The following is a 15,412-nucleotide window of genomic DNA, read 5'->3' as shown; positions in this document are numbered from 1 at the left end:
CAAATTATGTTTGGAAAAATCTTTTATTCTGTTGGAGGTTTACATTTGGACATTGAATGAGGATAAGGTTACTCTCAATTGACAATTGGATGCAGCTAAGGTTATTCTCAGTTGACTCTTGGATGCTGATAAAGTTACTCTCAGTTGTACATTGGATAAGGTGTCAGCACTCACACATCAAAGACACCTGTTTTTTCAAGATATTGTAGGAGAACAAGAACTGACCCATGTGGATTCAAACCAAAGTCTTAATCAGCAGAGATGAGGAGGTGTTGTAGAGGTAACAATGTGTTTTCCTAATGGCTTCTTTAGCAAAGATAGGAAAGAGCAGTCCAGAAAATTCCCCTTTTCAATGGAAGCTTTCTTTATGACTTTCTATATCATAAGCATACTTATTCTTCACCAGAAACCTGCGGCATGGTACCACAGTGGTTAGCACTGCTGCCTCATATCGCCAGGGACCAGGGTTCAATTCTGGCCTTGGATGACTGTGTGGAGTTTGCATATTCTCCGTGTCTGTTAGGATTTCCTCCGGGAGCTCCATTTTCCTCCCACGGTCTAAAGATGTGCAAATTTGTTGAATTGGCTATGATAAATTGCATCTTAGTGTCCAAAGATGTGTAGGTTAGATGGATTAGCCGTGGTAAATGTGTGGAGTCACAGGATAGGGCAGGGTGTGGGCCTGGGTAAGATGCTCTTTCAGAGAGTTGGTGTGGATTTAGTGGGCTGAATGGCCTCCTTCTGCACTGTAGGGATTCTATCATATCTGTTGTTAAGCAGCCTTTCCTCCGGGCTCCCATTCTTAATCCCATCTGATCATTGAGATGGACACAGGAGTGATTCTATCACCTCAGCCCTTTTTACACCTTAGTAATAGAGAAACAGATCCAGAATGCAGTTGAAATTCCCATGCCAGCTGTCACTTTGGTTGTTCTAAATTGTGCATTTTTTAATTAGCAGTTGCCATAATAATGGGGAAAAACACATCTGCCAACAATTTATTTTCTTAAATTTTGAAAATTCTTTTCAACTGAGGCCAATTTTCAATCTCTGCTTCCACATAGTGCACAGAGATGAAAATACAAATCAGTTGAATCATTTTTAAAAACTATTTTATAGATTTCTCTCACCAACATTTGAAAGCATTTTGCTATAAAGTCCTAGAAGTAGGGGCCGGAAATTTTCCAGCCCGCAGGGGCAGATTTTGAGCGTGAAATGCAAGAAAATTTGGAAAGTCTACTCAAAATAAGATAAACCCCAGACATTGTTAATGTGCCATATGAGATCCACTTGTACCTCCCTGCTTACCTGAGAGGAACAAGTACCTGATGGAGACTCGAGATGCCTTGTCCCCCTCTCACACACTCGAGCACAGCATTGACCTGGTCTCTAGCATTTCTCTGAGTGTCAGAGGCCTGTTTCTGACAGCTGGTCCAGCACTTGTGTGGTGATCAAACCAGTTTGTGCTTCTCTTTCAGACAACACATGCATCTCCATCAAGGTGGAGTATCTGAGCTGGTGGAATGTGAGGAGCGAGGATGGAACCATGTACACAACCTGCATATGATGTGCCCCACACTGAGAGTTAGGTTTGTCACTCACCTCTGTAGAACTAAGAAGGTCATTCAGCCTCTTGCAACACTATAGCCAGGCCCTCTGGATAACCTCACAACTACTGACCTCCTCTGCCACCTCCATCCAAGCTTGTCTGGTCTGGCAGGGAGATCTCCTCTTCTCATCCTGTGGTATGAGATCCTCGCACTCTTAGTCAGAGCCTGGGAGAGAACATGCAAGAAATCTCCATCTAATCTAGCAATTTGCCTCCTCCATTGCTCCTGACAACCAATGCTAATGGGAATTGGCCACTCTGATCTGGTGAGGAGTGCCTTGGAGGATTAGTTGTTATTTCCACCGTTATTATCCAAGGATGGCACAGATTGCAGCTACTACACGAGTTACCACACCAATGCCAGATGTTGCATCCATGATCTTCACACTCTCCTTCCCTCTTTCCCAGCAGTACTGATTCCCAGCCAAATGCCAGATGCTGCCCTTCACAATGTCAGCAGCACTGTTGACAGTCTTTTAAATCAAGCCCTGGAACCACCTTCTTGTTCACAGCCTGACCTCACACCCCAGGACATCCCACCCATGGCCCCAATTCACTAGTTGACCATTAATTGGCCAGCTTCCACTTCTGTCAACATGACCCCACCATAATTTGTAAAATTCAATCCAAAAAGTGAGACTGTTGTTAAATGGGGAATGAGCCAATCACAGGCAACTTGGCCATAAATAAATAAAAAGTACCTGAATTATATAGGGCTTTGCATAGCCACTTGACATCTCAAAGTGCTTTACCAAACAATGGAGCACTGTTGAATTTAAGTTGTTGATGTAATGTAGGAAACACAGCAGCCAATTTACACACAGTAAACTCCCACAAAACAGCGATGTGAAAATGACCAGATAATTTGTTTTAGTGATGTAATTGAGGGATAAATATTAGCCAAGACACAGGGAGAAGTTCAGTGCTGTTTTGCGTCCACCTGAATGTACAGATGGAATCTTGTTTTAATCTCACCAGAAAGGACTACATTACTTGCTTCCTGCCTTCTTCCATCTCTTCCTCTTCCGACTTTTGCTCCTCCTCCTCAGCTGGCCACTGTATAGCTGGTGTCAAGGGCTGTTCCTTGATGATGCCAAGACTGTGCAGCATACAGCTCGACATTCATGCAGGACTCCTCCAGAACTGGCCAAGTAAAAGAAGTGTTGCTGAAGCATTCCTATAGTCTGTTTGATCACATTTTGTGTGACAGTTTGATTCTTGTTATGTGCATACTACTCGTGTTACAAGCCGTGTAGATGGAAGATAGCTCCTGTCACGCAGTATCCACGCTCTGGTTTGTTGTAATGGCTTAAACATAGATAGTACAGTAAAATGCTGCAGAATAAAAGCAGCATGACTGCTGCCTGAATACTGGGCATTGATCAGCATGCTACACTGCATATGGTCACACACCAGCTGGACTGTTGAGGGAGCGGAATTCCTTCTGGTTGTGCTGCATCTAAGAGTTGACATGGGACACATACAAAAAGACATGTGTGCAGTCAATGACACATTATTCCATGGGGAAACATGCAATCATTGCAAAGCTGCCTGCTTGCTCCACCTGCTTCTCCCTGACATATCCTTTGTTCTGATGTGGAGATGCCGGCGTTGGACTGGGGTGAACACGGTAAGAAGTCTCACAACACCAGGTTAAAGTCCAACAGGTTTATTTGGTCGCAAATACCATAAGCTTTCGGAGCACTGCTCCACTCCATCTGACGAAGGAGGGGTGCTCCGAAAGTTTATGGTATTTGCTACCAAATAAACCTGTTGGACTTTAACCTGGTGTTGTGAGACTTCTTATCCTTTGTTCAACAGCAGTTGAAAGACTGGAAGATGCTGCCAATACCATCTGTATCAGCCTGGATGGAGCCGAATACAAGAAGTTCATGGCCACAGTCACCTTAATAGCCCCTGGCAATGCTATCCTCACCCTGCTGTAAGGCTGCAGTTGTGGTTACATCAGGTATATGGTTTTAGCGAAGAACTTGGTGAAGTAGAAACTTCTGATGCATTGTCCCCCACAGAGGGTCAGGTAGGGAAATTGCTTCCTGAAAACTCTGGCCGGATCTGACTTCCCGCTGTGAGTTTTGCTGCTTCTTCTCTGCCCTCTTCCAGCAGCTGGCTCTGCTCATTCTCTCTGGTATATAATGGACCAAGTCTTGTCCTTCATGCAGTGGTGAGATGTATATTTCTGATGCTTAGAAAAAATGTTTTTGGCTACAGCAGTGGGTATTCATGTCCAGTTACTTTGGAGTTGAGAATTTACCTCTCGCCCAGTCATGGGATTGCACTCAGATAAAAGGCATTCAGGTATTTTTATTTCACAGACATTAAAAGGGTTTTGTTTTTTGTTTTGTTTGAATTTTGTTGCACAGTGTGCGCTAGAAAAAAGGAAAGCAAGTTCTTGACCAGAAATTAGTTCTGAAATGGTGGACATATTACACTGATGTGTTGAAAGTGCGATTATATTGTTAAACGTGTTTCATAAACAGAATTCTCAACTATGTAGATTATTAGCCATGGTGGAAATATTTCATGTAACAAAGTTACAAAATTGAAAATGATTGTTAATTGGTGTATCTAGCACTTTGTTCTGACCTTAATAACTTTGAAACCATTCAGTCTGTAACTAGATTTCATAAATTATTCGTCAAAATTTCTTCCAAAATCTGGGTCAATTGGATACCCCAGAAAACACACCAGGAGCACATTAACTTCCTTTTGACTGCAGTAACTGTAACACTTATCCTATTCTTGTCAAATTTTGTAAATGGCTTCCTACTACTGCTAACTCATATCCTCTTGAAAACTGGTTAGGACTGGATAAAATCCGAAATAGCAAACAGCTGCATTTTCTGTTTTCCTCAGCCTGAAGCAACTATAAGAGTGTTCAACAACAACATGTATTTACATGGCACCTTTTTTTTTCTTGTTTAGCCATTTTATTCAGTGACCTCTGCAGGACTAAATCAAAGAGTTCTTACACAATTGGATTGAAAAAAATAATCCCATTTGAATACTTAGTGGTGACAGAGAGGCCAAAGCCACGCACTGCAATAATTTACTCTTCGCCAGCCATCTTCCGGATTCTCCCACAGGAATTTACATGACAAACAAGATCAGGAAGGCAACCATCAGACAGAAGAGACCCATAGCTTCAGAAAGGGCAAATCCCAGGATTGCGTATGAGAAAAGGGTTCCTGGCATAGCCAATAATCAAGCTGCCGAATACCGTCCCAATTCCAGCACCGGAGCCAGCCACTCCGACAGTAGCAGCACCAGCATCAATGAACTTAGCAGCAGTGTCGATGTCCCTGGAAGCGACGCTGGTTTGGAGGTCCCGCCGTACGGTCTGCACCAGTGCATTCCCAGGTGCAGGGAGGAACTGTGCTTGTTCATTTTGGATCTCTGGTCTGAAGACTGAGGCCGACATAGGCCGAAGGAATGTCCTCGAAGTGCTGCGAACCACAGCAGGACAGGAGACAAACTTAGCACAAACGTACATCATGATTATACCTTCTCCTTTAAGTCACCTCGAGCCTCCCACCTTTAGCATAGAAAAATGGTCCAAAGTACTTCACAAGCATTTTTTTTTTAAAAAGAATGCTAAACCAAGGAAAGCTGTTAACAAGGTTCTTAACGGAGAAAGATGTGGGAAGGGATTTAGTCTGTTACCATTTCTGCATGTGACTTATATCTTCAAAAACATTCTATACAACTGGGTGTGAATGAATAAAATTGGATGTTTGCAGCACCCATATTTTCTTGTGAGAATAGTGGAATAGACAGGCTATGAAAAAAAAAACTGTACAGTTAACAACCCAAGATGCAGAGAGAGTGGCAAAAACCCACTGCATGTATTTTAGGAATGACATACTGGACAGTTGCTTCTAATAGGTAAATTGGCCTCAGTATAAATGCCTCCTCCTCCCTTCCAGTGTAAGACAAAGGAGGTACAAGGATAGTGAAAATGTGTGAACATGACCCCAACATGCTGCATGTGTTTTTTTTATGGGAAAGGATATTGGAGTTCAATTCTGTCCCATCATGGAAAGGTACAGCCTAGAAATAACATTTAAATCAGGCTCCCATAGTGTAATTGGGATTTAAAATTAAGTTTTTTTTGTTATTTTTATTCCAATTCAATCAAATCAAGTCCAATTCAGAGTCTCAACAAGTTGAGACATTCCCGATCCAAGCTGACAAGACAGGGCCCTCACCTCCTGTCTTGGGCTTGATCTACATGATCCAAGCTGATTGGAGTAGGCAGAGCTCCTCCTCCAAGGCTTGATCTCATTTCCATCTTAGCCAAAAGGCCGAGATGCCGCTTGTAAAAATTGCTTCAAATGAAGCTTAAATGTAACCTAATGACCTCAACCAAGCACAGCATCCTATCCATACTACATTTGATCTTAGCCAAAAGGCCGAGAAGGTGGTGAGAGGGGTGAATTCATAGGGTAAATGCTGTCTTTGAGCCGGAGGAGCAGGAATGTTTCTTCCATGTCCAACAAGCTACCCAGTAACACCTCTGTCCCTTGATGTGTTTGTATTATCACCCTGCCTACCCAAGCAACATCAGACATTGCTGACAAACATCAGAAGTCCCTTCTCCAATCTCAAGCTGATCATTGCTGTATGCATTCAAAATGATTTCATTCCATTAGGATGTCCTCATGGTCCAATATCTAACTGTATGATGTAACCCATATCAACAACAATAGGTTCTCTCCCCACCTTATGATCGGAGCTAGATATTAGGGATGAAATTCCTCAGGGCTTCTCCTGCTGCAATATTGTAACTTAGAAAGACATTTGGTGGATTTCCGCTTTTGTGCACAAATGGACTTTTCCTGTTGAAGTTATGGCAGAGAGAATGATTATCAACTATTATTAAATATATTCCTGGAGGTTTCATCACGTGACCTTCCCCTACGCCAATTGGAAAGCAAAAAACGCGATACACAATTGGATGCTGCTTCACTGTCAGCTAAACAGTCTTTTTCCCATTTTTAATATTTGTACATCTTGTAAAGAGAAATATTTGAAGAAAATTACAAAAAAATATATTTTTGAATGCCCCAATGATTTTTCTGCAGGGTTGCACACAGCAATCCTGGAGATTGATCTTCAATTCCTGGAGACTTCAGGCCAATCCTGGAGGGTTGGCAATCATAGCAGGGAGCTTGCTTGGGGAAGTTCTGCCTCACTGTTTTTTGCACATGCCTTCACATGTGCTTCTACAATCTTGTGTTAGCCAGAATGAAACACTTGAGGCAAGAACAAATATAAAGTGTTCAGCTTCTTTTATTGCAGACAGCAAGAGAACATGTCGACCAATAGTCAAAGCAAATTCCATCTTGTTACTCAATCTCACTTATTTCTGCAAACAACATAGAAGAAAATAATAAATTGCATGCCCTACTCCTTTCATGGCTAACTTACTTATTTTTTAGACTACAAAATCTGGATCGAAACTGTTTAGGCCTCTGTTCAAAGAAGAAACAGAGAGTCCTTAGCCCTTGTTGATGGGGGATGGAGTTGTAGATTGATTAGATGTCCATAGTGAAGAGGAGGCAGTTAGGGCTAGGAAACTGTTGCAGTGACATAGGCCATCAGAAGAATCATAAATTCCTTGGGAAGAGACTGAGCAAGGGGCGGTCAAATGGAGTCAAGATAAGGAGAAATAAGTTCAATACGGCAGGAACAGCCTGAAATGATGGGTTTACCAGGGCAGTTCTGTTTGTGAATTTTGGGAAGGAGATAGAAGTGAGGGGTTGTAAGGGGTTGAGGTTCTTTGAGGTTGGAGGCTGTGGAGGGAAAATCTCCAGAGGAGATGAGATCAATGACTGTCCTGGAGATTGTGGCTTGGTGTTCAATGGTGGAGTCATGGTCCATGAGGAGATGGGAAAAAGTGCCCAAGATTTGGTGCTCAGACTCTGCGAGGTAGAAAGCTGCCCATGAATCCCATAAAAAGCATCAATCCCAGAATTCTTCCGGTGAAAAAAAATAAAGCATGGCCTTAAGGCCAAAAGGAAAGGAAGTAGGAAACAAAAATTTGTAAAGTCATTTATGATCTCCCCCCACCCCCCAATTTTATTATATCTAGAAGAAAACCAATCTTTACATTCAGTTAAGAGGATTGGCATGTTTAGACCATGTGTTGCTAAGCTAGTTGCTGCCTTTTTTTGCAATCACAATATTAGCAGTTGGGGTCTTCCAGCATCTGGACTAAAGAGAGCTTTACTGAATAGATTAGGTTGTATCGCCCAAAGAAATGTGTGAATAACTCCATAAATAGACTTGCACCGAAGGTTTATGCTGGAGTCTTTAAAAATACACAAAATGATTGTTGTTCAACCAAAATGTAAGAAATTTCTGGAAATGATTCCAATATATTTGTAAAGTTTGTACATAAAAATGTGTTCATCTCCCCCAACCCCCAGCCCCACCCCATTCACATCACCATCGTGGATTTCAATCTCTACATTAATGATCTAATCTTGGGCTGTCTGCTGCACAATTGCAAGTATTTTTCGAGTTAAATACTGGCAGTCAGTCAATTTTAGGATTTGGGAGACACTTTCAAGCTACTTGAACTTTGCTTTTTGCCTTTTGTTCTCAGAAATTAATTGATCAACTGCTTAGTTGCTTACACCCTGCTATACTTTGAATGACTACTTTCAGCTATTTCAGCCCCTTAAGTTCTGAATAACCTTTGTACCCTTTAAACATTTTATTGTATATTGCAAATACCAGATACACCCTTTTCCCACTACTTTCCACCTGTTAACTATGCATCTTTTAAGTTGAATTTTCTCATAAGGTGGAACCAACAGATAATGATTGTTCACTTCACAACACAAAGAGTGCTGAAATTATACAGGTGTTCTTATGAATGAAACTAAAACTCAATTCTCAAAAATTTCCCTTGATTAGATTTGCTCTTTTATAAAGTTTATTTTGTATTTGCAGTTAGTAGCTCTGGGAAAAGGAATCTGTTTTGTAACATTGTGATTGATCAGTTTGAACCAGATATTTGCTTGTAACTTGATGCACTGCTTCACACATACAGAATGCTAAGATTGCTTGCTCACACAGCTTAGATGCTGGTTAAATGATGTTCCTGTTATCTTCTCCACGTTGTATCCTGATTGTTCCTCTATCTTTAAATAATTTTGAACAAAGTATTTGGCAGCTTTCACTCATCTATTTAAGAGGTGCAACTTTCTCAGATGAGACAACTTTTCTAACGCTGTACAATGAGAAATGTTGGGAGTTCATGGTTATTTTTCACAAGTTTTCTAACTTTAGAATCAATTTTATGTAATTTGGATATATACTCATGGCTTGATGAGGGGGAAAAATTTAAATACTTATGTTTGTTGTCATTATTTCTGATGTGGGAAGTAGAAAATGTTCCAGTATTGCAAATGCAGTAAACAGAAGTGTGACTACTCTTTGCTGCTTAAGAACATAAGTAGGCATGCAACTAAGAGCATTAAACTCACCAAGCCCACTGCACAGACTACATATAATCTACCCTGACATACAGCTACGTTTAATTTCAAAGGACAGCTCTGCTTAAATAATTATCAATCTACTAAATCGATTGAGAACACACCTGTAGTTTCAACCCTTCCCATGTCTCATTAACCCTGTTCTGCTGCCCTCTGTGGACAATAGGTGGAATTTTCAACCAACCTCTGCTTCTGTCCAAATCAATGGACTTTTCATATTCCAGCCCCACCCACTCCGTGATGGGCCCATAAAACTCAGCCCAATGTTCCCGCTCCCAGTCCCAGAAGCAGAGGAACAGCATGTACATAATTATGACCATTTTCCAAGTGATCCAAAGGTGTCCCCTAGAACTTGCCAGTTAGCTAAAAAAAAGTCTTGTACTCGATATTCAACCAATCCCCATTTTCCACCTGACAGTATTAATACGCTCAATTTCGGTGAGAAAACTTGACCTTTAGCATAATGGAAATGATTGTAAATATTGCAGTCTGAACTTTGGAGTGATAGGGGATTAACTATCACTGTTAAAGGGAACAGGACGCAGAAAAGATGGAAATATTAGAAAATAAAATTTGAATGTTCACTCAAACTATAATTTATTTACTGTAAAAAGCACATGTTCACATAATTTATGTTATAATAATTTAGAGGACAATTAGAGAAGCAAGGTGATATTATATTTTTTGACAAACTTGCTTCTAACGTTGGCTAGGAACATAACCAGAAATGCAACCTCTAGTTTGTACCAAAATAGTGTTCATTATACATTGTTTTGTACATCAATACAGCACTTTATGCAAAATTATATGAAGTCCAGGTTTAACCTGCACAAAAATTGCCAACCCTTTTGGTCTTTTGTTTTGTACTGTGCCCCAATGAAGCTGACTGACAATATCTACCTCTTTGTTTATCCTTAACATTAACCAAGGAGCAAATTCAAGTCAGTCAATGTGTCAAGCATTGAGGAATGGAGCCCAGCATAGCCTCAACTGGCTCATACTCACAAATGCATTCGTGCCACGTGCATCACACAATCCATGAGATAGCCGAAATAATTTTCCTTGCAAAGAATGTCACTCAAATAAATTAGCCCATGATATAGTGCATTCTTGATAGGTAACCCCACCAATATTTTACATCACAGGTGACTAAACATAGGGAGGTAATAAGTTCCAGGAATGTTTAGAAGGGGAACAAATACAACATTGCTAAATGTAGGTCGCTTTCTTGTCAATTTTGATCTCTTAGATGACTGATTCTGAAGTCTCTCAGGACAGAGTTTCCTGCCCTGAGTTGGGATAAAATGGAACTGGAAAAAAAATGGCATGCCAATCTGCCATTCCATTCTGATTCTGTTGTCTTTCTCAAGGATGAGGGAAAAGCGGGTGGCTTGTGGGAAAGTTAATTCCCTTGCCTCATTAATTGCCTCATTAGGAGTTAATTAAGAGCTCACCTGCTGACCTGAGGTTTTCATGGGAACGAGTAGCCATCAGGAGCTCTCTGAAGCTGCCAGCTGCAAGCTGGAAGGAATGGGTTAGCAGTATTGAAAGAGTTTTACTTAATGCAAAAAGTGAAAGTTTGGACAAAAAATTACTGACTAGTAATAAAACCTTTCCCTACCCTATCCTGGATGCCAGCTCTCCCTTTACCCTGGTTACTTTGAAGATGAAGAACATCTCATTTTTAAAAAACCACACACAGATCGCAGCTTCAGTAATGGCTGTCGATTCTGGCCAGGATGTGGACCATTTTCCTGGTGTCCCACCTCCATTCCCCCCCCCCAACCCCAACCCCAACCCCCCATCCCTCCTTTCCCAGCCACTAATTGGGCAACAAACCCATTTCCAGGGTCATTAAGAGCCTAACTCCATCAAAATCATGCAGCCTGGAGATGGAGGCGCATACACACCCAAAATCGAAGCTGCCTCCCAATTTCTGGAAATCGAGCCCTTGGATTCTCTTGCATTAAGTTTTCATTCTTTCAATTCCAAACGAAAACTCATAACAGGCTCCACTTCTTGTGCAAGTCAAGAACATATTTTTAATGAGGTTGATAAGGGATTATTTCACTTAAGGATTTGTTTTAGATTATTTTCATTTATTTAACTACATAATGGAGTTTCAAAGAGATCCCTCAAAATACTAAGCTTTTAAAGTTAACTCTGGTAATTGCTGTACCATAACTTAGATGATTTTAATGATTTGAGTAGAACGAGCTACCTAAGCTTTCTCAAATCATTAAAAAATGCCCTGTTGCTTTGTACAAGGTTGACAAGCAGTGCTTCCTGCATATGTTTTGAGCAGCATAGAATGCGCATTGTCTTTAGCAATGGGATACAACTTCAAGCAGGCAGAGAAAATGTGGACAGCAGAAGCCACTCTGCAAAGATCGAGACAGTCTAGTATCCTTCAGCGCGAAATAAAGTTACCATTAAGTATCTGCTGCTCTCTTCCTAATTTTCCCCCTGTTTTCTCTTTCCATTTTCCTTTAATTTTCTCTCCTGCCTGGAAGGGCAGGTGACTAAAGTGTTAGTGAGAGATCACTTTGGGATCAATGACCATAATTCCATTGGTTTTAAGATAACTATGGAGAACGATAGGTGTGGCCCAAAAGAAACATTTCTAAATTGGGGCAAGGCCAATTTTGATGGTATTAGACAGGAACTTTCAAAAGTTGATGGGGGAGTCTGTTGGCAGGCAAAGGGATGGCTCATAAAGTGGGAGGCTTTTAAAAGTGAGTTAACCAGTGTTCAGGGTAAGCACATTCCTCTTAGAGTGAAGGGCAAGGCTGAGAAGTAGGGAACCCAGGATGACTTGGAATATTGAGGCCCTGGTCAAGAAAAAGGCGGCACATAACATGCATAGACAGCTGGGATCAAGTGGATTCCTTGATGAGTATAGAGGGTGTAGGAGTGGAGTTAAGAGAGAAATCAGAAGAGCAAAAAGGGGTTACGAGATTGCTTTGGCAGATAAGGCAAAGGAGGATCCAAAGAGTTTCTACAAATACACAAAGGGCAAAAGAGTAACTACGGAGAGAGTAGGGCTTTTTAAGGATCAACAAGATCATCTATTTGCAGATCCACAAGAGATGGGTGAGATTCTAAATGAATATTTTTTGAGAAAGGCATGGATGTTCGAGAACTTGGGGAAATAAATAGTGATGGCTTGAGGAGTTTACATATTATGGAGGAGGTGGTGCTGGAAGTCTTAAAGCGCATCAAAGTAGCTAAATCCCCAGGATGTGAAGAAGTGTATCCCAGGACATTGTGGGAGGCTGGGAAGGGAATTGCAGATCCCCTAGGAGAGATATTTGAATCATCAACAGCCACAGGTGAGGTGCCTGAAGATTGGAGGGTGGCAAATGCTGTGCCTTTGTTTAAAAAGGGCTGCAAGGAAAAGCCTGGGAACTACATGCCGGTGAGCTTAACATCTGTAGTGGGTAAGTTGTTAGAAGATATTCTGAGAGACAGGATCGACAGGCATTTAGAGAGGCAAGGCCTGATTAGGGACAGTCAGCATGGCTTTGTGACTGGAAAATCATGTCTCACAAATTTGATTGAGTTTTTTGAAGGGGTAACCAAGAAGATAGATGAGGGCAGTGCAGTTGCTGTTGTCTACATGGATTTTAGCAAGGCCTTTGACAGGGTATCGCATAGTAGGTTGTTGCACAAGGTCAAATCTCACAGGATCCAGGGTGAGGTAGCCAAATGGATACAATATTGGCTTGATGACAGAACGATGTGGAGATGCCGGCATTGGACTGGGGTAAACACAGTAAGAGTTTTAACAACACCAAGTTAAAGTCCAACAGGTTTATTTGGTAGCAAATGCCATTAGCTTTCGGAGCGCTGCTCCTTCGTCAGATGGAGTGGAAATCTGCTCTCAAACAGGGCACAGAGACACAAAATCAAGTTACAGAATACTGATTAGAATGAGAATCTCTACAGCCAATTGTCTGTATCTTTAAGACCTGGTTGGCTGTAGAGATTCGCATTCTAATCAGTATTCTGTAACTTGATTTTGTGTCTCTGTGCCCTGTTTGAGAGCAGATTTCCACTCCATCTGACGAAGGAGCAGCGCTCCAAAAGCTAATGGCATTTGCTACCAAATAAACCTGTTGGACTTTAACCTGGTGTTGATGACAAAAGACAGAGAGTGGTTGTCGAGGGTTGTTTTTCAAACTGGAGGCCTGTGACCAGCGTTGTGCCTCAGGGATCGGTGCTGGGTCCATTGTTATTTGTCATTTACATTAATGAACCAGCCTACAAGTATCACAGAAATGAGCACAGGCAGAAGTCCCAGTTAAATTAAAGACAGTACTGTGAGCTGGCTGTCCCCATGTCTGCTGCCCCTGTCCTTCTTGGTGGCAATGGTCATAGGTTTGGAAGGTGCTGTCTAAGGATCCTTGGTGAGTTCCTGCAGTGCATTTTGTAGACGGTACACATCGTTGTCACTGTGCATTGGTGGTGATGGAGTGAATGCTTGTGGATGGGGTGCCAATCAAGCGTGCTGCTTTGTTCTGGATGGTGTCAAGCTTTCTGAGCGTTATTGGAGCTATATTGATCCAGGCAAGTGGAAGAGTATTCCATCACACTCCTGACTTGGAGTGTAGTTGGTGGACAGGCTTTGGCAGTCGGAAGGTGAGGTGCCCACCACAGGCTTCCTAGCCTCTGACCTGCTCCTGTAGCCACAATATTTATATGGCTGGTCCAATTCAGTTTCTGGTCACTGATAACCCCCAGGATGTTGATAGTGGGAGATTCAGCAAGGGCAATGCCATTGAATGTCAAGGGGTGATGGTTAGATTCTCCCTTGTTGGAGATGGTCATTGCCTGGCACTTATGTGGCGCAAATGTTACTTGCCACTTGTCAGCCCAAGCCTGGATCTTGTCCAGATCTTGTTGTATTTGAACATGGACTGCTTCAATATCTGAGGAGTCGCAAATGATGCTGAATATTGTGCAGTCATCAGCGAACATTCCCATTTCTGACCTTATGATGGAAGAAGGTCATTGGTCTGTGTGTTGTGTGTGTTAAAAAATAAGTGTTGTTTCATAATAAATCAATTATTGTGTTTATTGAAAAATGCCTGGCAAAAGTCTCTTTTATTTTGGGTCTAGCAGTAGCAAAGGTAATCAATTAGCCATGTTGGTGAGTGAATTAAACATTTACACTTTTGATGCGAGCCATGGCGTAGTAGGGTTAGAGAATTGGCACACTCCTCTCATCCCGATTCCAACATAGACTGGGGGCTCTTGCGGGATTTGAAATGCAGACAGATGAACAATAGATTGTTTGAAATCTGAGACTTAGGCTAAAGTGAGAGAATTAGCATTGGATATGGGCAATAGCAGGAAATAAAAGCATGATCTCCTAAGGATGATATGATTAAAATAGTTACCCAACGTTTAGATTTAAAAGAAGAGAAAGTTGAAATGGGTGCACCACAGCTAGAGTTAGCCAGGATTCAGTTGCAAATGAAGCAGCTTAGGATAGAAAGAGATAGAGAAACATAGAAACTTTAACTTGAACATGACAGGAAACTGAAAAAATCTGAATTGGAGGAAAGGGAGAGAGAAAGAGAAATGGAAATGTGAAAACTTAGCCTCCCGGGAGAGAAGTTAGCAAAGAAGGAAAGAGAGAAGGAATAAGAAAGGGAATACCAGCTTAAAAGGCTCAAATTTTTAAAAAGAGCTTCAGATGCTGAGGTAAGTTCTGATCATGAAAGAGCTAGCCCCAATCCGGAGTCCAGTGGGGATATGTTTAAGTTTGTACAAACCCTTGCAAAGTTTGAGCAAAGGCACGTGGAGACATTCTTCAATTTGTTTGAGAAAGTAGCTAGGCAAATGAAGTGACCAAAAGAAAACAACACACTGCTCCTGCAACAAAACCAGAAAATGCTGGATAATCTTAGCAGGTTTGACAGCATCTGTGGAGAAAGAATAGAGCAACATTTTGAATTTGGATGACCCTTTGTCAGAGTTCTGACAAAGGCCCATCCAGACTCGAAATGTTGGCTCTATTCTCTCTCCACAGTTGCTGTCAGACCTGCTGAGATTTTCCAGCATTTTCTGTTTCTATTTCAGATTCCAGCATCCGCAGTATTTTGCTTTTATCACACTGCTCCTGCAAAGTAGGTTATGGGCAGAGTTCATGAGTTTGTGCATCACTTTTGGAAGAATTTTCTGTGGATTATAATGCAGTAAAAAAGGCTGTTCTTCATGCATATGAGTTGGCCCCTGAGACATAAAAGCATAAGTTTTGAAGCATATGTATGCA

General features: G+C 41.5%; 1 protein-coding gene and 1 pseudogene across 4 annotated transcripts in view; one reads left to right on the top strand and one right to left on the bottom strand.

Annotated features, from left to right (window-relative positions):
• nr3c2 (nuclear receptor subfamily 3, group C, member 2) overlaps window positions 1-15,412 on the top strand; it is a 348,506-nt gene that overhangs the window by 123,512 nt on the left and 209,582 nt on the right. The window lies entirely within an intron of this gene.
• Window positions 4,535-5,155, bottom strand: LOC144493477 (ATP synthase F(0) complex subunit C3, mitochondrial pseudogene; annotated as a pseudogene).

This window comes from Mustelus asterias, chromosome 1 (genome assembly GCF_964213995.1).
Source record: "Mustelus asterias chromosome 1, sMusAst1.hap1.1, whole genome shotgun sequence".
NCBI lineage: Eukaryota > Metazoa > Chordata > Chondrichthyes > Carcharhiniformes > Triakidae > Mustelus > Mustelus asterias.
This window is presented reverse-complemented; position numbering and strand designations above follow the sequence as displayed.